We start from the raw sequence: 21,289 nt of genomic DNA on the forward strand, positions 1-21,289 counted from the left end.
CCTGGCCAGAGATCTGGAGTAGTTCACCAGGAGGGAGACTGATCCAGTGTTGCTGTGGTGTGTGGGTGGCCTCCTTTCAGCCACACTGGCCCAGGATGGGCGCTGGGAGGGCCCTTGCCAGCTGTTCAAGCTGCTGGCCGGGACAGGGTGCCAGGGGTCCTTGAAGAAGGGGCACAGGTCGGGGCAGGGTGGGCACACTGCATGCTGACCCCAGAGCTCGGGAAGGGTGCAGTGCATGGACCGGACTCTTGGGGAAGCTCTGGCTGGGTTCCACGGGGAGGCTGGACTGCCTTGGACTGATTTGCCGCCGCTGGCACTACTTAGAATTCGGGATGCCCCTAACCCTTCAGGGTATACCGCATATGAATTAGTCTTTGGGAGACCTCCTCCCATCCTCAGAATAGATAAGGGGGGGGGCCCAGACAGCAAGAACTCCCCTGGTGACATTGCCTTCTGGGGAGGTGAGGCCCACTGTAGGGGAATGGTTTGTCTTAGCCTGGCAAATGTGACTCAGCTCTGTATGGAAAACCTACAGATGCGAAGTAGTAGGCAGGAGCCAGAACTTCAAACCAAGTTTTCCAGTGGGAATCAGGCCTAGAAAATACTTACAGACTGTTATGGCTTGCTCTTGCTAAAACTCCCTCACCCTGGTCTAAAGCAACAAATGTATATTGTTTATCTTCAAGGTAACTTCCAAAGCCTGTGTGAGCACCCCCAAGGACAGAGCTAATGAGCTTATTGTCATCCCCTCTGCATGCTATTTTTATTTCTTTGATTTACCTAGAATGTAGACAATAATATTCTATGTGATAGATGATAAATCTTTCTATGATGTAAGACCCCAGGAAAACAATAAAAGCCTGTCTAGGCAAGGGTTGGGGTGCTCCCCTCTTGAGGGAGTGGCCAAAGTACCATAGGCACTCTCCCCTTGAGAGAGTAGTTGTGCCTGTTCCCTTTTTTCCACACAGGATTGTTGTTGCCTGTACATTGATTCTTGTCATCAACCACAACAGGCAGACTCTGCTGGACAGGGTCTGCAACAGCCCACTATGGCTTCTCCCACCCTGCAAGTGGGAGAAGTCTCTACCATGGATTCGCAGCCTCTGCGAGTAGGCTCTCCTCACCTGCTGCACCAGGGGCCTTGGGGACCTCCTGGACCTCCTTTGCTCTAGAGACTGGAACCAGAGCCTCAGGACTGCCATTTTGGGTAAAATGGATGAGCCATGTGAATGCCCCACTATAGAGGACAGAGCATTCATGGGCATCACCATCTTAGAACTGGCTAAGGCTTCTTTTCAGATTATGAGCTGTATGCTGCTGCTGTGTGGACACTGCAGCAGTCAGGTTCTCTGTATAACTAGTTCTGATAAGAATAGCTTTAGTTTTGAAGGTCATGAACTGAGGTCCAAGGCTGACCATCTGATTTATAGGGTGTTTGCAAGGTCTAAGCTTCAGAAAGGTAAAAAATGTCCCTGCAAATCTAGGGACTTTTGGTAGAAGATGCCTATAGTGCTAGGGACTTTTAGCTGCCAGATACTGAGTTTAAGTGCAGTCTTTCCCAGTGTGGGAAAGGAACAGGGATTAAAAGTGAACTGTGGATAAATCTGGATAGGTAAAAAGGCTATAGAAGGTTTGTGAATATTGCAGAAAGTCTGTGGGAAGCTATAAAAATAAATGGAGATGTGAAAGTTTTGGAAAGAAATTATGTGGTATTAGTAATAGAAGGTATAAGGCATGGAGAAGCATCTTGATGGGTATTAGGAGAAAGATTTTCCTTCAAGCTTTGTGTTTTTTGAAGGAGCCAGGGAAATGAGGAAGTGATTGTTCTCAATTTTAGCTGCTTGCTCGACCATAAGGACAAGGTGCACTTAAAGGAGGTACAGAGCTGATTGTGTTAAGTCAGCTCCTGGAACGCTAAGCGGCGGGGGCGGGGGGGGGGGTAAAAAGACCACAACCACAGCATGAGGTTTAAGAGCCAATCAGCCATACTATCACGAGCTGTCCACGAGCTCTAGTAACCAGTCCTTGGTCAGATCACGCACCTTAGTATAGCCCCTGAGCCAACAGCTAACTGCCACCTTCTGCTTCTGGAAGTTGCTTGCTTGCTCGCCTCTATAAGAATCCTAGCCTGTAAGCGTTTGGGGCGACTCTCATTTGCAGCCATTTTGGCACTCGTGTGTCTCCAGAGGCACCCCGAGAGTTCGCCCCTACGCAGGTAAAACTTTGAAACTTTGGCCAATAAAACACCTCTGACTACCCAGCAGTCTCCGACCCTTCTTGCTCGCGAGGACGGGATGTAACATTTTTCTCCCTACCTGATCCCTCCAGAATTTGGCATTCTGAAGGATTAAATGATAATGTAAGGTTTCTTTGCATAAAACCAATAAGACCAGTCATTAATAGTGATTTTGTTAACCAGGACTTTGACTGGAATGTCATGCCTGAAGGAGGCATGTATGGGTTCTGGTCATTACCAGAAAGCTCAGAGGAACTGGGATTGACCTGTGAAGCTAGCAAAAGCCCACAAGAAAAGCCTGGTACTTTGGTTAGTTGTGTGGTTCCAGCCAGCCTTTCCAGGGAAGGAATGAAGGTTGCTTTCCTGAAAGATAGCTAAAAAGGAACCTGTAGGTACAATAGAGGCTCAAGGATTTGAGTGAAATGACTGGTACAGGTGAAGCCAGATGGCAGATGTGTGGCTCTGCTTCTGTGCTCTGAGGGGTGGACTGAGAAGTCAATCTGAAGGTTCCCTGTGTGAGTTCCAGCAAAGCATACTTAAGATCAGAAGTGATCCAGGCTGCTCTTGGTGTGTTTATGCAAATGAACAGTCAAAATCAAAAGCAGGAGCCAAAGTAGTCCCTGTAATAACAGTGAGGGTGATCTTAAGGAGAAAAATTGTACTTCAAGGAAAAATCACTATATTCAGTATTAGAAATCAGAATGGCGCAGCTGTGTTAAAAGTTTATTTTCATTTAAGAGTTGAAACCAGGGACTTCCACCAAGATGGAGGCATAGGTGGATAAGCCGTGCCTTCTCACACAACAAAGTTTAGAGACAACTAAATATTAGCAACAGAAAACACAGCCAGAACACAGAAAATTGAACTTTTCGGAAGTCTGTTAACAACAAATTCTTCAGCCTGACTGGTAAGGGGTGAAACCAGCAGCTGGTGGAGCGGGGTTGCACAGGAAAACTCGGTCAGACGGACTCAGGCCCGTGGAATCCAGGCGCAGGGTTGGACCTAGTGAGCGACCAAGCGAGCGACCAAGCGAGCAAGGGAGCAGGGCTGCGGGTTGACTGTGGTCGTGCATTGGTGCGCGGATAGACAAGCAAGGGAGTGGGCGATTGGACCGGGACCCAGCCGGTCCCCACGGCTAGCGGCATGGAGGGCGCCACCATTTCCCTGCTCTGACCCCACCTCCACTTACAGCGTCATAACCCAGCGACTCTGAGTGGCCTGGCCCAGGTGAACCACCTAAGCATCTGCTCCTCACCAAGTGGCACGAAACAGCAGAGGGGGCCACCATTTCCCCGCTCTGACCACGCCCCAACATACAGCATCACAACCCAGCAACCTGGGAGTCCAAGGCTCTGCTCCTCACACTTAAAGGGTGCGAACAGACCAAAAATGGCTTGAGAAGATCTCAAAGCCCCAGAGCCTATAAATCTAAGCAATGAAGAAATAGCAAAACTCTCAGATGCACAGTTTAAAACACTGGTGATCAGGATCCTCACAGAACTGGTTGATTATACCCACAAATTAGACAAATACATGAAGGCGAAACTAATTGAAATGAGTGGAATTGCACAGGACACCAATAGCAATGAAAAGGAAACTGGGACTCAAATCAATGGAGTGGACCAGAAGAAAGCAAATAATGGCCAAACAGAAAAGAGTCAAGAAGCAAGAATTCAAAGAAATGAGGAGAGTCTTGGAACCTCCAGGACATCTTTAAACGCTCCAACATCCGGATTATAGGGGTACCAGAAGGGGGAAAGGCACAGCCACCAGTGGGAACCTTATTTGAACAAATAATTAAGGAGAATTTCCCCAATCTGGCAAAGGAAATAGACTTCCAGGAAATCCAGGAAGCTCAGAGAGTCCCAAAGAAGTTGGACCCAAGAAGGAACACACCAAGGCACATCATAATTACATTAGCCAAAATTAAAATGAAGGAGAGAATCCTAGAAGCAGCAAGAGCTAAGGGGACAGTCACCTACAAAGGAGTTCCCATCAGACTGTCAGCAGATTTCTCAAAAGAGACCTTACAGGCAAGAAGGGGCTGGAAAGAGGTATTCCAAGTCATGAAAACCAAAGACCTACAACCAAGATTGCTCTATCCAGCAAAACTTTCATTTAGAATGGAAGGACAGATAAAGTGCTTCTCAGATAAGATCAAATTCAAGGAGTTCATCATCACCAAGCCTTATTATATGAAATGTTAAAGGGACTTATCTAAGAAAAAGAAGTTAAAGAAACATGAAAAGTGAAAGGACAACAAACTCAGTTATTAACAACTACACCTAAAACAAAAGCAAACTAAAAGGACAGCTAGATCAGAAGTGGAAACATAGAAATGAAGATCTCAAGGAGGGTTAGCAACAGGGGAGTGGGAGGAGGAGAAGGGGGGAGAAGGTACAGAAAATACCTTCTCTAAGGTTGTCTTGTCTATACCTTGTCTAGACAAGAAAATACCTTGTCTAAGTAGCATAGACAGTAGATAGAAAATAGATGGGGGGGCAAGAATAGCATGGGAAATATAGAATCTAAAGAACTTGAGACACATGGACATAAACTAAAGGGGGGTAATGGTGGGGACAGGGGGTAGGGTGGAGGGGAATGAAGGGGGGAATAGAACAACTGTAACAGCATAATCAATAAAAAAATTTAAAAAAAAAACAGAGTTGAAACCAGGTTTGTAATGTCACTGAAGATGTACAATTTACAGGTGAAAAGGACCTGTCAAATTGCCACTGTTAAATATTACAGGAAGGACCTTGCAATGGAATGTCATCCCAAAAGACAGTCTCATAGGCACAGAGACTGGTTTGGGGATTATTGTGTAGATTAACCTGTGTGTTCTTCTGTTTTCATAGGGCGTATGCCTATGGATGATTAGTTAGAATATAGGCCTCACTTAAGGAGCCCATCTTCATGGTCGCCCCCCTGAGACTCAACGGTTTGATTCAACTAAGTAGCTAGGTTGATAAAGGGTTGAGGTGGTCTGTGGGCTTCACTTTAGAACTGATTTTCCCTTTTCTGCCTTGATAGCTTGAACAGAAAGGGCTCAGAAGTCTGAAAGGAGGGAAATCCTAATGTATTCCCCTCAGCCTGAGTAAAGTATAGTAGGCCACAAGAGTCTTGGATAGGTGTAGCATACCTTGTACACCTTCCTCCAGATAAGCCATTCTTTACTGAAGTGTTTGCCTTTGTCATTTAATAGTTATGATTTAATTGTGCTTCCAATTTTTTGCCTAATCTGTCACCTCCAGAATGTGACCCGACCAGAAGGCCAATGGTCCAGTAATGCCAGCCTTTAGACACCAAGCCTGCGATTCCTGGTGACAGCCAACTGACCAGGACCCTGTAAGGTCCTTCCCCTTGCAGGAAGGACTCCCTCCGTGCTGCACTCCCCCCCCTCTTTCAGGTTACCCCTGACCCAAGGGTAGGTAGGACAACATCCATGTCCAGCAGGAAGCAATTACAAGAAGATAAGACCTTCATCCATTGTCCTGTACATAATTCCAGAAGGGAAAGAAACCTCATTAATACTCTGAATCCAGGGAAAGGGGGGACCTGTACATTTCTACAAGAGGAATATCGCTACTATGTAAATCAGTCAGGGATCATAGCTAAGAAAGTTAAAAAATCAGAGAGAATATAAACCACCGCAACAAAGAAACAGAAAGTTAGAATCAGAGAAATTGAGGAATAAACCCTCAAGCCTGGCTCCAGTAGCTATTTCCCTTTCTAGGACCCCTAATTATTATCTTCTTAGGTTTAAGCTTCGGCCCCTATATCTTGCGGATCATAGTCCAGACCTTAGAAGCAATAGTTGCCCACAGGGCAACCACCAAGATCCTGTCCCTCCAGACACATCATTATCAGAAGATACCCCAAGATTTATAGGCCAGCCTTATAGTGATGCTAGACCAGCTAGCTAATAGTGCTGTCAAGCATCAAAGGGGGGAATGTTGGGGGAAATTGATAGCTATTTTAAAATATAGCACAGCAATTAGGGGACTGTTTTTTACAGCCTGGGTGTTTAACAGCCCAGTGATTTGCCTTGTTTCTTCTAGCTTATCGCCTACATACCAGAGATAGTGAAACGCTCTGCTTTCTGCTTCTGTAAATTGTCTCCTGCTTCGGTCTGAAGGACGGGCCTCTCCCCCCTGTTCTGTCCCACCCCTGCTCTATAAAATAACTGCTTTCCCTTTGTTCAAGGCCCAGAATTTGGAAACTGACTCTTCTGGGCCCTGGCTACTCCATACACCCGAAAGCGACTGAGTTGTTTTCTGTAACAGAAATACTATACCTCCTTGCACAACCAAATTTAAGGACAACAAAGATTTAGAAACAAAAACACAACCAAAACAGATAGAAAATTGAATTGTACCAAACTCCAACAACAACAAACCATTCATCCAGACCGGTAAGAGGGACGGAGTAGACAGCTGGCAGAGAGGGGTCACAGCAGGAAAAAGTGGTGGCTGCCAGACTGACCCAGGTGCAGAGGTGGTGGTCAGCAGATCCCAGGCATGGAGTGGCAACAGGCAGACCTAGTGAGGGCAAAAGGTGGCTGGCTGACCGCGGTCATACATTCATGTGCAGATAAACCAGGCAAAAAAATGAACAGTGAGACAGACTGCGCAACCCAGGGCCCCAGTGTTGGGAATTAAAGTCTAAAAACTTTTGGGGGTTGAGGTGCTGGGAGAGGCTTCCAGGCTCACAGGAGAGTTTGATGGAGACCCACAGGGTCCTAGAATGTACACAAGCCCACCCACCCAGGAACCAGCACCAGAAGGGTCCACTTTGCTTGTGGAAAACAGCAGAGGGGATGGAAATCCAAGAGAGAGCAAAAAAAAAAAAAATGCCATTGCTCCCTCTATGACCCCGCCCCCATTCACAAACCAGTAAATGGGTTAACCCACCCCATGAACACCTAAGCTTTCACCCCCCCCCATATGTAATAGGCACAAACAGACCAAAACATTATGGCTCAAGCAGAAGAACAGCTCAAAGCCCCAGAGCCAATTCTTCTAAACAAAAGAGAGATAGTCAACCTATCAGATGCACAGTTCAAAACACTGGTAATCAGAATGCTCATAGAACTGGTTGATTTTAATTGCAAATTAGATGAAAAATGAAGGCTACGCTAAGTGAAATGAAGCAAAATACACAGGGAACCAGTGGTGATGGAAAGAAGACTGGGACTAAAATCAATGGAGTGGACCAGAAGGAAGAAGGAAACAACCAAACAGAAAAGAATGAAGACATAAGAATTCAAAGAAAATGAGGAGAGGCTTAGAAACCTGCAGGACATCTTTAAACATCTGAACTATAGGGATACCAGAAGGGGAATAGGAACAGCAACAAGTGGAAAAGTTATTTGAACAAATAATAAAAAAGAATTTCCCCAATCTGGCAAAGGGAATAGAGTTTCAGGAAGTCCAGGAAGCTCAGAAAGTCCCAAAGAAGTTGGACGCAAGGAGGAACACACCAGGCACATCATAATCATATTAGTGAAGATTGAAATGAAGGAGAGAATTCTAGAAGCAGCAAGAGATAAGGGGACAGTCACCTACAAATGACTTCCCATCAGACTGTCAGCTGGTTTCTCAAGAGAGACCTTACAGGCAAGAAGGAGCTGGAAAGAAGTATTCCAAGTCATGAAAGGCAAGGACCTCCATCTAAGATTGCTCTATCCAGCAAAGTTTTCATTTAGAATGTAAGGGCAGATAAAGCACTTCTCAGATAAGATCAGGTTCAAGGAGTTCATCATCACCAAGCCCTTATTATATGAAATGTTAAAGGGACTTATCTAAGAAAAAGAAGATAAAAAAGATGAACAGTGAAAGGACAGCAAACTCACAGTTATTAAGAACCACACCTAAAACAAAGGCAAACTAAGAGGATAGCTAAATCAGGAGAAGAACCATAGAAATGGAGATCACATGGAGGGTTAGCAGCAGGGGAGTGGGAGGAGGAGAAGAGGGGAGAAGTACAGAGAGTAAGTAGCATAGATGGTAGGTAGAAAATAAATGGCGGGGGGAGGCCAAGGATAGTATGGGAAATGTAGAAGCTAAAGAACTTGTGACACATTGACATGAACTAAAGGTGGAAATGGGGACAGAGGGTGTGCAGGGGGAGAGGAATGAAGGGGGGAAATGGGACAACTGTAATGGTATAATCAATATAATATATTTTTTAAAAAGGAAAAGAAACTCACAGACAATAACAAGAAATTGAATGAAAACTATGACAGTATGAAAAGGAAATAGAAACTATAAAAAAAACAGGAAGAAATGAAGAACATAATTTCTGAAATTAAAAAATATATACAGTAGAAGGTATTACAAGCAGGCTGGGTGAAGCAGAGGACCAAATTAGTGATCTGGAAGACAAGGTAGAAACACCCACATAGAGCAGCTATAGGAAAAAAGACTCAAAACATATGAAAACAACTTAAGGGAATTGCAAGACAACATGAAACTCAACAACATTTGAATCATAGGAATACCAGAAAGAGAAGACAAGGAACAGGGATAGAAACCCTGTTTGAAAAAAATAATGACAGAAAACTTCCCTAACCTGGAGAGGGGGAAAGCCACACAAGTTCAGGAAGCACAGAAGGTCCCAATCAAGATGAACCCAAAGAGACCTAAAGCAAGACACATCATACCTAAAATGCTAAGTTTTAAACACAAAGAGAGAATCTCAAAGTCAGCAAGGGAAAAACAAGAAATAACATATAAAGGAACTCCAATAAGGCTAGCAACTGATTTCTCAACACAAACGTTTCAAGCAAGAAGGGTTCCAAGTAATGAAAAGCAAAGGCCTGCAACCAAGACTACTTTACCCAGAAAGGCTCTCAATTAAAATGAAAGGTGAAATAGAGTTTCTCCACACAAAAGGAGGCTGAAAAAATACACCTCCACCAAACTAGCATTGCAAGGTATGCTAAAGGGACTGCCTGATGAAGAGGAAGAAAATGAGTGATACAGAGAGGAACATAGGTACAAAGAGGGGAAATCGCAATGAATAAGTACATATCAGTAGTAACCTTAAATGTAAGTGGATTAAATACTGCAATAAAAAGACTTAGGGTAGCTGAGTGGATAGGAAAACATGACCTGCATATATGCAGCCTACAAGAGACCCATCTCAGAACAAAAGACCTACACAGACTGAAAGTAAAGGGTTGGAAAAAAGTATTCCAAGCAAATGGGTAGGGGAAAAAAGCTGGTGTAACAATACTTTTATCAGACAAAATAGAATTCAAAATAAAGGCCATAAAAAGACACCCAGAAGTACACTGAATACTGATCAAGCAAAGAATTTATTAAGAAAAAATAAATATGGTAAACCTATGTGTACCCAACGTAGGAGCACACAAATGTATAAGGTAAATCTTGGAGGACTTCAAGAAATATATAAACAGTAACACACATATATTATAGGATTTTAACATCCAATTGTCAAAAACAAATAGATCTTCTAAACAAAATATCAGCAAGGATATTGTAACATAGAACAATGCCTCAGATCAAATGGACTTAACTGACATATGTAGAAACTTTCATCCCAAAGAAGCAAAATATACATTCTTTTCTAATGAACATGGAACATGTTCAAAGATAGGTCACACAATAGGACACAAAACAAGCCTCAACAAATTCAAGAAAATTGAAATCATATCAAGCATTTTCTCTAACCAAAGGGGACTGAAACTAGAAACCAACCTCAAGGAAAAAACTCAAAAACACTGAAGTTCAAGGAGAATGAATAGCATGCCATTAAACATGGAATGCATTAGTAATGAGACCAAGGAAGAAATCAAAAAGTTTCTGGAAACAAATGAAAATGAACTCACAACAGTCCAAAATTTATGGAACACAGTGAAGGCAGTCCTCAGAGGGAAGTTCACAGCAATACAGGCCTACCTAAAAAAGATAGAAACATTTCAAATAAACAACCTAACCTTACATCTACAAAATCTGGAGGAAATACAACAAAGCCCAGAGTGAGTAGAAGGAAGTAAATAACCAAGATTAGAGCTGAATTAAATGACATAGATACTAAAGAACAATTCAGAGGATCAATAAATCCAGGAGCTGGTCCTTGGAAAAGATTAACAAGCCTTTAAACAGACTCATCAAGAAAAAAAAGAGAAAAAATCCAAATAAATAAAATCAGAACTGAAAGAGGAGAGATTATAACTAATACCACAGAAATACAAAGGATTATAAGAAATTACTACTATATGCCAAGAAATTTGAAAACCTGGGAGAAATGGACACATTTCTAGAAAAATATAATCTTCCAAAAGTGAATAAAGAAGAAGCAGAAAGCTTGAACAGACTAATAACAGCTAGAGAAATTGGAGCAGTTTTAAAAGAACTCCTGGCACACAAAAGCCCTGAGCCAGATGGTGTCACAGGAGAATTTACAAAACATTTAAGGAAGAGTTAACCCCTATTCTTCTCAGACTATTCAAAAAAAAATCCAAGAAGACTCCCAAACCTTTTTATGGAGCCAGCATCATCCTAATCCCAAAACCAGATAAAGACACAACTAAGAAAGAGAACTATAGGCCAATATCACTGATGAACATACATTCTCAACAAATATTTGCAAACCATATCCAGCAATGCATTAAAAAGACCATACACCATGATCAGGTGGGAGTAATCCCAGGGATGGAAGGAAGGTACAATATTTGCAAATCTATAAATATAATACATCACATAAACAAAAGACAAAAATCACATGATCATATCATTAGTTGCAGAAAAAGCATTTGTTAAGGTGTAGCACCCATTTATGATAAAAAACACTCACCAAAGTGGGAATAGAGGAAGCATTCCTCAATATAATAAAGACCATATATGAGAGACTTACAGCCAATATCATACTCAGTACCAAAAACTAAAAACTTTCCCACTAAGATTAGGAACAAGACAATGATGTCCACTTTCACCACTATTACTCAATATAGTATTGGAAGTCCTAGCCACAGTGATAGACAAGAAAAAGAAATAAAAGGCATCAAAGTAGAAAGGAGGAAGTAAAACTGTCACTATTTGCAGATGACATGATATTGCACATAGAAAACCCTATATAATCCACCAAAAACCCAATATACTCCACAAAAAAACACTGCTGGACCTAATAAATAATTTGGCAAAACAGCAGGATACAGACTCAGTATTTAGAAATCAAAGGCATTTTTGTACACCAACAATAAAACATCAGAAACAGAAATCAGGGGAAAAATTCCATTTGCTAAAGCAGTGAGAAAAATAAAGTACCTAGGGATAAACTTAATAAAAGAGGTAAGAGAGTTTACCTAAAAAAACTACACAACACTACAGAAAGTAAGTAAGGAAGACACAAATAAATGGAAGCATATACCATGTTCATGGATTGGAGGAATTAAAATCAAGATATTGATACTACCTAAACCAATTTACAGATCCAACACAATCCCTATTAAAACACCAATAATATATTTCACAGATACAGATCAAACATTTCAAAATTTATGTAGAACCATAAACAAACCCATGTAGCCATAGAAATTTTGAGAAAGAACAAAGTAAGAGGGATCACAATATAAAACTATATTACAAGGCCTCTGTTATCAAAACAGTCTGATACTGGCATAAGAACAGACACATAGATTAATGGTACAGAAAAGAGAGGCCAGAGAGTTCCAGCAAAAAATGGAGGTGTAGGCAGAAACCCTTTGCTTCCTCACACAACTAAAAGGAATATAACAATCAATCTAAAATCAATTAACAACCAGAAGTGTCAGAAAATCAACTGCATGGAACTCTGACAACCAAGGAATTGATACAGTCAATCAGAACAACCAGACAGGTAAGGCAGCAGATGGAGAGAATCCACGGTGAGGCAGCTGGCTGTGCAGGCAGGGCTCACTGAACAGGAAACTGAGACTCAACTCACTGTGGACTATGGCAGTTCCTGTGGTGGGAGAAACTCCCAGTCTCACATGAGAGTTTGTTGGAAAGTGGGGCTAGAGCCCAGCAAGTGAGCTTCTTTGTTCTCTCTCTGACTCCTCCCCCACAGACAGTGACACAATGCAGCAAAAGGGTTGCCCTGCCCTGGGGAATTCCTAAGTCCCCACCATCGCAACTTAACAGGTGCCTTGAGACAAAGAATTATGGCCCAAATGAAAGTGCAGAGCAAAACTCAAAAAAAAGAGGTAAGCAATGAGAAGATAGCCAACCTATCTGATGGAGAATTTAAAGCCCTGATAATCAAAATGCTCACAGAACTGATTGAACTTGGTCAAAAAATGAAAGAACAAATAAAGCCCACCCAAAGTGAAATAAAACAAAATATTCAGGGGACCAACAGTGACAGGAAGCAAATCAGGACTCAAATCAATGGTTTGGAACAAATAGAAGAAATAAACATCAAACCAGAACAGAATGAAGAAACAAGAATTTTAAAAAAATGGAGAGAGACTTAAGAACCTTTGGGATAACTTGAATGTTCAAATATCCAAATTATAGGGGTGTCAGAAGGAGAACAACCACAAAAAATTGAAAACTCATTTGAATAATAATGAAGAAAAACTTCCCTAATCTGGTGAAAAAAATAGACTTCCAGGAAGCCCAGAGGGTCCCAAAGAGGAACACACCAAGGCACATCATCATTAAGTTACCCAAGATTAAACATAAAGAGAGAACCTTAAAAGCAGCAAGAGGAAAGGAAAAAAATTATCTACAAGGAGTGCCCATAGGCTATCTGCTGATTTCTCAAAAGAAATATTATAGGCAAGAAGGGGTTGGAAAAAAGTATTAAAAGTCATAAAAGGCAAGGACCTACATCCAAGATTACTCTATCCAGCAAAGCTTTCATTTAGAATGGAAGGGCAGATAAAGTGCTTACCAGATAAGGTCAAGTTAAAGTAGTTCATCATCACCAAGCCCTTATTATATGAAATGTTAAAGGAACTTATCTAAGAAAAAGAAGATAAAAAACATGTACAGTAAAATGACAGCAAATTCACAAGTATTAACAACCACTCCTAAAACAAAAACAAAAACAAACTAAGCAAACAACTAGAAAAAGAACAGAACCACGGAAATGGAGATCATATGGAGGGTTAGCAACAGGAGAATGGGAGGAGGAGAGAGGGGGAAAAGGTATAGAGAATAAGTAGTATAGACAATAGATAAAAAATAGATGGGAGAGAGTAAGAATAGTATGGGAAATGTAGAAGCTAAAGAACTTATACGTATGACACATGGATATGAACTAAAGCAGGGGAGTGTGGGTGGGAGAGGGTGTACAGGGTGGAGGGGAGTAAATGGGGGAATGAGACAACTGTAATTGCATAATCAATAAGCTATATTTTTTAAAAAGAACATTATTTCTCTTATCTCTCAGCTCTGCTTGCCTCTACTTGACTTCATCCTCTTCCAATTCTTTCCAAGAATGGCAGGACGACCTCCAGCAGCTCCATTTTTACATATTCCTTAGAACTTATAACCCCATAGGCTGATGCTGACATTTCTCTCACAATATAGTACATATCACTTTCCAACAAAAATTGCTTGAACACCCTGGATCAGGGGCCCACACCTATAATGGGTGTGGTTAAGCCACATGACCAACAGCTCCTCCAATACTATGCGGAATGAAAGAAGAGCAGTTCCCAAAAGATATAAGTGTTTATAACACAGAAGTAATAGGTAGACTCTGGCAGGAAAAAAAATAGTGAGTCCAGAAAAGAGACAAATAAACTGGAGGAAAAGTAAGTGAGTCAATGGAACATAGATATTTATGAGGCTTATAATTTGTGTGGCAAAATGACACAAGAGATGGAAGGAAAAAAATTTTGGTCAAGATGCAAAACTAGAAGTTCAATCTTTTGGACAGGTAGAGCATTCCTAGATGATAATTGTCAAGATCTAGTTTGTGGACATAGAAGAGGGTGGTAAAAATAAAGATCCGAGTCAAGAAGATTAAGGTGCTAGATCAAGATGGTCAAGTATAAATTTATATTTTTAATGCATTAAATGACTAAAATAATTATTGTACCTGTATTAGTTGCAATTTAACAAATTATGCCAAAATTTAGCATCTTGAAACAACAGACATTCATTACTTCACATGGTTTCAGAGATTTAAGAATTCAGACAGGCTTAGTTGAGTTGTTCTGGCACAGGGTTTCACAGGAGGTCAAAATGCCAGCCAGAAGTGCAGCAATCTGAAGAATAAAGGAATTTATTTCTGAGTTCATTCACATGGTCATTGGTAGATCTCAGATCTTCAGTGGATTTTGGCTGGAGACAGCAATTCTTGGTCACTTGGGCCTCTCCATGAGCTGCCTGAGTGTCTTCAACACTTGGTGCTGGCCTCCCACAGAATGAATGATCCACGAGAGAGAGCCATCAAAGCCCCAAGGTCAGTGAGCATAAATCATTTATATCTGGGAATCACCAACATATAAGTAATATTTAAACACATAAGTCTAAATGAGGTCACCTAGAAAGGGAGTGTAAATTGTAAAGAGAGGCAAAGACAGACTGCTGATTCTGGAAGAGGAAGATATAACAAAGGAGGCTGACAAGGAGCGGTGAGAGAGATGGGAGAGAAGCCATGTATGTGCCAGACAGCATACTAATATTGTATACAAAGTATCTCATTTACTCCTGTTAACAACTCTATGGTTTAGGCCCTATTATATCTATTTTATGGATGAAGAAATTGAGGCTTAGGGGCTAAATTACTTGCTCAAGTTTACACAAGAGAAAGAGGTAGAGCAAGATTAAAATTCAAGACTAAGTACTAATGTGTTTTCAATTGGTATACCAGAGAAATAAGCAGGTTTCAAAGCCTAATGTGATGACAGTCCATTTACAACAGAGTGAAAGAGCTCAGGAAACCAGACAACATTAAAATTAGAGAGCTATGGGTTTATTTTAAGTGTAAAATGATAAGGTATTCACCAGAAGAATTAAACAAAGGGAAGAGCCACATTAGCAAGGAAACATTGATGAAACTTTTTTTTAAATTTTTATTTAGTTATTTTTCAAGTACATTTTTTGTCTATTTCTCCCATCCCAGCCCCCCTGCCCTGTCTCCCCCCTCTCTCCCATTCCCTTCCCCCAGTCCTCATCCCTGTGTCTTTCATACTTGTTCCTCAAAATCCCCCCCCTCCCATTTTTCCCCTTAAATTCCCTTCTCTCTCCCCTCTGGTCGCTGCCCCCTTGTTCTCTATTTCAGTGGCTTTATTTTTATTCTGTTTGCTTGTTTTGTTTTATTGTTTAGCTTCCTGTCAAAGGTGAGATCATATGGTATTTGTCTTTCAATGCCTGGCCTATTTCACTCAGCATAATGCTTTCCAGTTCCATCCATGTTGTTGCCAAGGGTAGTAGCTCCTTCTTTCTCTCTGCTGCATAGAATTCCATTGTGTATATGTACCACAATTTTTGATCCATTCGTTTACTAATGGACACCTAGGTTGCTTCCAACTCTTGGCTATTGTAAATTGTGCTGCTATGAACATTGTGGTGCATAGGTTCTTTGAAATTGATGTTTTAGGATTCTTGGGGTATAATCCTAGCAGTGGAATTGCTGGGTCAAAAGGCAGGTCGATTTTTATTTTTCTGAGAAAATTCCATACTGTTTTCCATAATGGTTGCACCAGTCTGCAATCCCACCAACAGTGAACTAAGGTCCCCTTTTCTCCACAACCTCTCCAACATTTGTAGTTTGTTGCTTTCTTTATTATAGCCATCCTGACCCGTGTAAAGTGGTATCTCATTGTGGTTTTAATTTGCATCTCTCTGATAGCTAATGATATTGAGCATTTCTTCATGTGTCTCTGGATATTCTGCATGTCCTCTTTGGAGAAGTGTCTGTTCAAGTCCTTTTCCCATTTTTTAATTGGGTTAAATGTCTTCCTAGAGTAGAGCCGTGTAAGTTCTTTGTATATTTTGGAGATTAAACCTTTGTCTGAGGTATCATTGGAAAATATGTTTTCCCATACAGTTGGTTGTCTTGCTAATTTAGTACTGTTTTCTTTGGCCATGCAGAAGCTTTTTATTTTGATTAGATCCCATTTGTTTATTCTTTCCTTTATATTCCTTGCTCTAGGGGACATATCAGTAAAAATGTTGCTGCTTGGAATATCTGAGATTTTCTTGCCAATGTTCTCCTCAGGACTTTAATGGTGTCACAGCTTATATTTAAGTCTTTTATCCACCTTGAATTTATTTTGGTGTATGGTGTAAGTTGGTGCTCAAGCTACATTTTTTTGCACGTAGCTGTCCAGTTCTGCCGACACCATTTGTTGAAGAGGCTATCTTTACTCCATTTGAAGTTACTGCCCTCTTTGTCAAATATTAATTGACTGTAGAGAGTTGGGTTGATTTCTGGGCTCTCTGTTCTGTTCCATTGGTCTATGTGCCTGTTTTTATGCCAGTACCAGGCTGTTTTGATTACGGTGGCTTTGTAATACAGTTTGATATCAGGTATTGTGATCCCCCCTACTTTGTTCTTCTTTCTCAAAAGAGCAGTTGCTATTCGGGCTCGTTCATGATTCCATATAAATTTTTGAAGTGTTTGTTCTATGTCTGTGAAATATGCCATTGGTACTTTAATAGGTATTGCATTGAATCTGTATATTGCTTTGGGTAGTATGGACATTTTGATGATGTTAATTCTTCCAATCCATGAACAAGGTATATGTTTCCATTCGTTTGTGTCTTCCCTGATTTCTTTCTTCAGTGCTGTGTAGTTTGCTGCATACAGGTCTTTTACCTCCTTGGTTAGGTTTATTCCCAGATATTTTATTTTTCTTTTTGCTATATAGAATGGGATTTTTTCCTTGATTTCTGCTTCTGCTGATTCATTGTTCGTATACAAAAATGCCTTTGATTTCTGGATATTGACTTTGTATCCTGCTGTTTTGCCAAATTCATTAATTAGTTTGAGCAGTTTTTGGGTAGAGTCTATAGGATTTTCCATGTACACTATCATGTCATCTGCAAACAGTGACAGTTTTGTTTCCTCCTTTCCTATTTGGATGCCTTTTATTTCCTTTTCCTGCCTGATCGCTGTGGCCAAAACTTCTAATACTATATTGAATAGAAGTGGTGAAAGTGGACATCCTTGTCTTATTCCTGATCTTAGTGGAAAAGCTTTTAGTTTTTTCCCATTGAGTATGATATTGGCTGTAGGTCTCTCATAAATGGCCTTTATTATATTGAGGAATGCTCCCTCTATTACCACTTTGCTGAGTGTTCTTATCATAAATGGGTGCTGTACCTTATCAAAAGCTTTTTCCGCATCTATTGATATGATCATGTGGTTTTTGTCTTTGCTTTTGTTTATGTGATGAATTACATTTATTGATTTGTGAATGTTGAACCATCCTTGCATCCCTGGGATGAATCCCACTTGGTCATAGTGTATAATCTTTTGGATATATTGTTGGATGCAATTTGCCAATATTTTGTTGAGGATTTTAGCATCTATGTTCATCAGCGATATTGGCCTGAAGTTTTCTTTCTTTGTTGTATCTCTATCTGGTTTTGGAATTAGGATGATGCTGGCTTCATAAAAGGAATTTGGGAGTTTTCCATCCTTTTGGATTTTTCGGAATAGTCTGTGAAGAATGGGGGTTAGCTCTTCCTTAAATGCTTTGTAGAATTCTCCTGTGAACCCATCTGGTCCGGGGCTTTTGTGTGATGGGAGTTTTTTTATTACTGCTTCAATTTCTTTTGCTGTTATTGGTCTATTCAGGTTTTCTACTTCTTTTTCATTGAGTTTTGAGAGATTATATTTTTCTAGAAATGTGTCCATTTCCCCTAGGTTCTCAAATTTCTTGGCATACAGTTCTTGATAGTAATTGCTTACAATCCCTTCTATTTCTGTGGTATCAGTTGTAATCTCTCCTCTTTCATTTCTGATTGTGTTTATTTGTGTCTGTTCCCTTCTTTTCTTGATGAGCCTATTTAAAGGCTTGTCTATTTTGTTTATCTTTTCAAAGAACCAACTCCTGGATTCATTGATCCTTAGAATTGTGCTTTTAGTCTCTATGTCATTTAGTTCTGCTCTGATTTTAGTTATTTCCTTCCTTCTACTTGCTTTGGCCTGTTTTTGTTGTTGTTCCTCAAGTTCTTGCAGGCATAGAGTAAGGTTGTTTGTTTGAAATGTTTCTATCTTCTTTAGGTAGGCCTGTATTGCTATAAACTTCCCTCTCAGGACTGCCTTGCTGTGTCCCATAAGTTTTGGGTTGTTGTGAGATCATTTTCATTTGTTTCCAGAAACTTTTTGATTTCTTCCCTAATTTCATTCTTGACCCATTCATTGTTTAATAGCATACCATTCAGTCTCCATGATTTTGGGTGTTTTGGGTTTTTTCCTTTGGGGTTGGTTTCCAGTTTCAGTCCCTTGTGGTCAGAGAAAATGCTTGGTATGATTTCAATTTTCTTGAATTTGTTGAGGCTTGTTTTGTGCCCTATCATGTGGTCTATCTTTGAGAATGTTCCATGTGCATTTGAAAAGAATGTGTATTTAGCTTCTTTGGGGTGAAGAGCTCTGTATATATCAGTTAGGTCCATTTCATCAAGGGTGTTGTTTAATGCCGCAATGTCTTTGTTGATATTTTGTTTGGAAGATCTGTCCATTTTTTATAGTGGGGTGTTAAAATCCCCCACTATAATTGTGTTGCTGTCTATATCTTTCTTGAATTCCTCTAAGATTTTCTTGATATATTTTGGTGCTCCTATGTTGGGTGCATATATATTTACGATGTTAATGTCTTCTTGGTGGATTCTTCCCTTGAGTATTATGAAGTGACCTTCTGGGTCACTCTTTATGGCTGTTTTTTTGAAGTCCATTTTGTCTGATATGAGAATTGCTACCCCAGCTTTTTTTTTCTTGTCCATTTGCTTGGAAATTTTCTTTCCATCCTTTCACTTTTAGTCTGTGATGGTCTTTTGTCCTGAGGTGGGTCTCTTGTAGGCAGCATATGTGTGGGTCATACTTTCTTATCCATGACGCTATTCTGTGTCTTTTGATTGGAGCATTTAATCCATTTATGTTTAAGGTTATTATTGATAGGTACTTATTCATTGCCATTTTTGTACCTGTGTTCCTCTCTGTCTCCCTCTTATCCTTCCTTCCCTTAAAGCAGACCTTTTAGTATTTCTTGTAGAGCTGGCTTGGTGGCAGCAAATTCTTTTAGACTTCTTTTGTCTTGGAAGCTCTTTATTTGGCCTTCTATCTTGATTGAGAGCCTTGCTGGGTAAAGTAGCCTTGGCTGTAGGCCTCTGTTTCTCATTAGTTGGAATATTTCTTGCCATTCTCTTCTTGCTTGGAGTGTTTCCATTGAGAAGTCAGTGGCTAACCTTATTGGGACTCCCTTGTATGTTATTTCTTTTTTCTCCCTTGCTGCCTTTAAGATTCTCTCTTTGTCTTGGAATTTTGCCATTTTAATGATGATGTGTCTTGAAGTGGGCCTCCTTGGGTTCCTCTTGATTGGGACTCTCTGTGATTCCTGGATTTGTGAGAGTTTTTCTCTTATCAAATTAGGGAAATTTTCTCTCATTACTCTTTCAAATATGTTTTCTATCCCTTGTTCTTCTTCTTCTCCTTCTGGTATTCCTATTATTCAGATATTATTACATTTCATATTGTCTTGCATTTCTCTTAATGCCTCTTCATTTTTTCTGAGCCTCTTTTCCCTTTCCTGTTCTTTCTGTGAGATGCTTTCTACTTTGTCCTCCAGTTCACTAATCCTATCTTCTGTTTCATCTACCCCATTTTTAATGCTTTCTACTGTGTTTTTTAATTCAGAAATTGTATTCTTCATTTCCTCTTGGCCCTTGCTAATAATTTCCATTTCATTTTTCATGTTGATATAGTTCGATGTGAGATCATTGTAACTCCCCTGTAGTTTCTGGTAGCTGATTGTGAGCTCTTTGAACTTCCTGATAGCCAGTGCTTTGAATTCAGAATCTGATAATTGACTTGCCTCTATTTCATCTAACATTCTTTCTGAGGATTCCTCCTTTCCTTTCACTTGGGGATTGATTCTTTGTCTTCCCATTGTTTGTGAGACTCTTCTTGTTAGCCTCAGCTTCTTAGATTAATCTGTTTTGACACCCTGGGTTTATGGTGTGAACTTTTGTGGTGGAATGCCTGTGAATTTCAGTGGTTCAGTCTCTTTTGGTTATCCTGTTGTTCTCTGCTTCCACCTACTCAAATATGCAGCAACTTGTGGCTTCTCTCCTACAGCAATGTGCAATTTGTCTCTCTGACTCTACTATTGGGAGGCGTCTTCTATGGGTCCAGCTCTGGTCTTTTCATATTTTCAAGTTGATTGTGACTCCTGTGGGTAAAAGAAAGAAATGACAAGGAAAGAAATAAAAGGAAGAAAGAAAAAAATAAAAATATGGTAGGGGAATGGAAGAAAGAGCAATAAGTTTAGAAAGAAAAGAAAAAGAAATAAAACAGAAAATCTGGGAAAAGAGGACAAAAGTATGGAAAGATGAAACAGTAATAAAATTTAAAAGAAATAACAAATTACTTTAAAAAAAACAAAAAGAAAAAGAAAAGGAATGGAGAAGGAAGAAAAGTAAAAAAAAGAAAAAGTAAAAATAAAATAAAGTAAAGTAAAAAAAAACAACAAAAAAAAGAAAGAAGAAAAACAAAAAACGCAGAAACAAAAATAATCCTTCAAAAACATCAGAAAAGGAAATGTCACTTGTTGGCTTCAAACTAGCCGAACCGGTTTTTCTGGTTGCAGTTGGCTGAGGGTCGATTGTTGTGATCTTTTCAGCCAGCCCCTCTCAGGATCCAGACACTTGGCGCCTCTCCCCAGCTCCCTACAATGGGGAACTAGGACTTCCTCACAGTGCTCCCCTCCCAGGGGTTACCGCCATAGGCTGGTTTGCTGTGTTTGCAGGCACCTGCACCGGTCTAGTTGCCTGGTTCCCTCGGGATTGAGCACAGACCTGCCCCCGTTCTGTTGGGAAGCCCCAGGCCCTCTGCCCAATCCTGGGCTCGCTGCCTAGCTGGGTG

The 21,289-nt window shown here is 40.4% G+C and overlaps 1 pseudogene; it reads left to right on the forward strand.

Moving 5' to 3' along the window:
- Positions 1-235: 235 nt before the first annotated feature.
- The window catches only part of LOC119055426 (calcium uptake protein 2, mitochondrial-like), a 33,022-nt pseudogene continuing 11,968 nt past the window's right edge, over positions 236-21,289 (forward strand).

Source organism: Artibeus jamaicensis, unplaced genomic scaffold (genome assembly GCF_021234435.1).
Source record: "Artibeus jamaicensis isolate MK-2021 breed Jamaican fruit bat unplaced genomic scaffold, CSHL_Jam_final contig_475, whole genome shotgun sequence".
Lineage (NCBI taxonomy): Eukaryota > Metazoa > Chordata > Mammalia > Chiroptera > Phyllostomidae > Artibeus > Artibeus jamaicensis.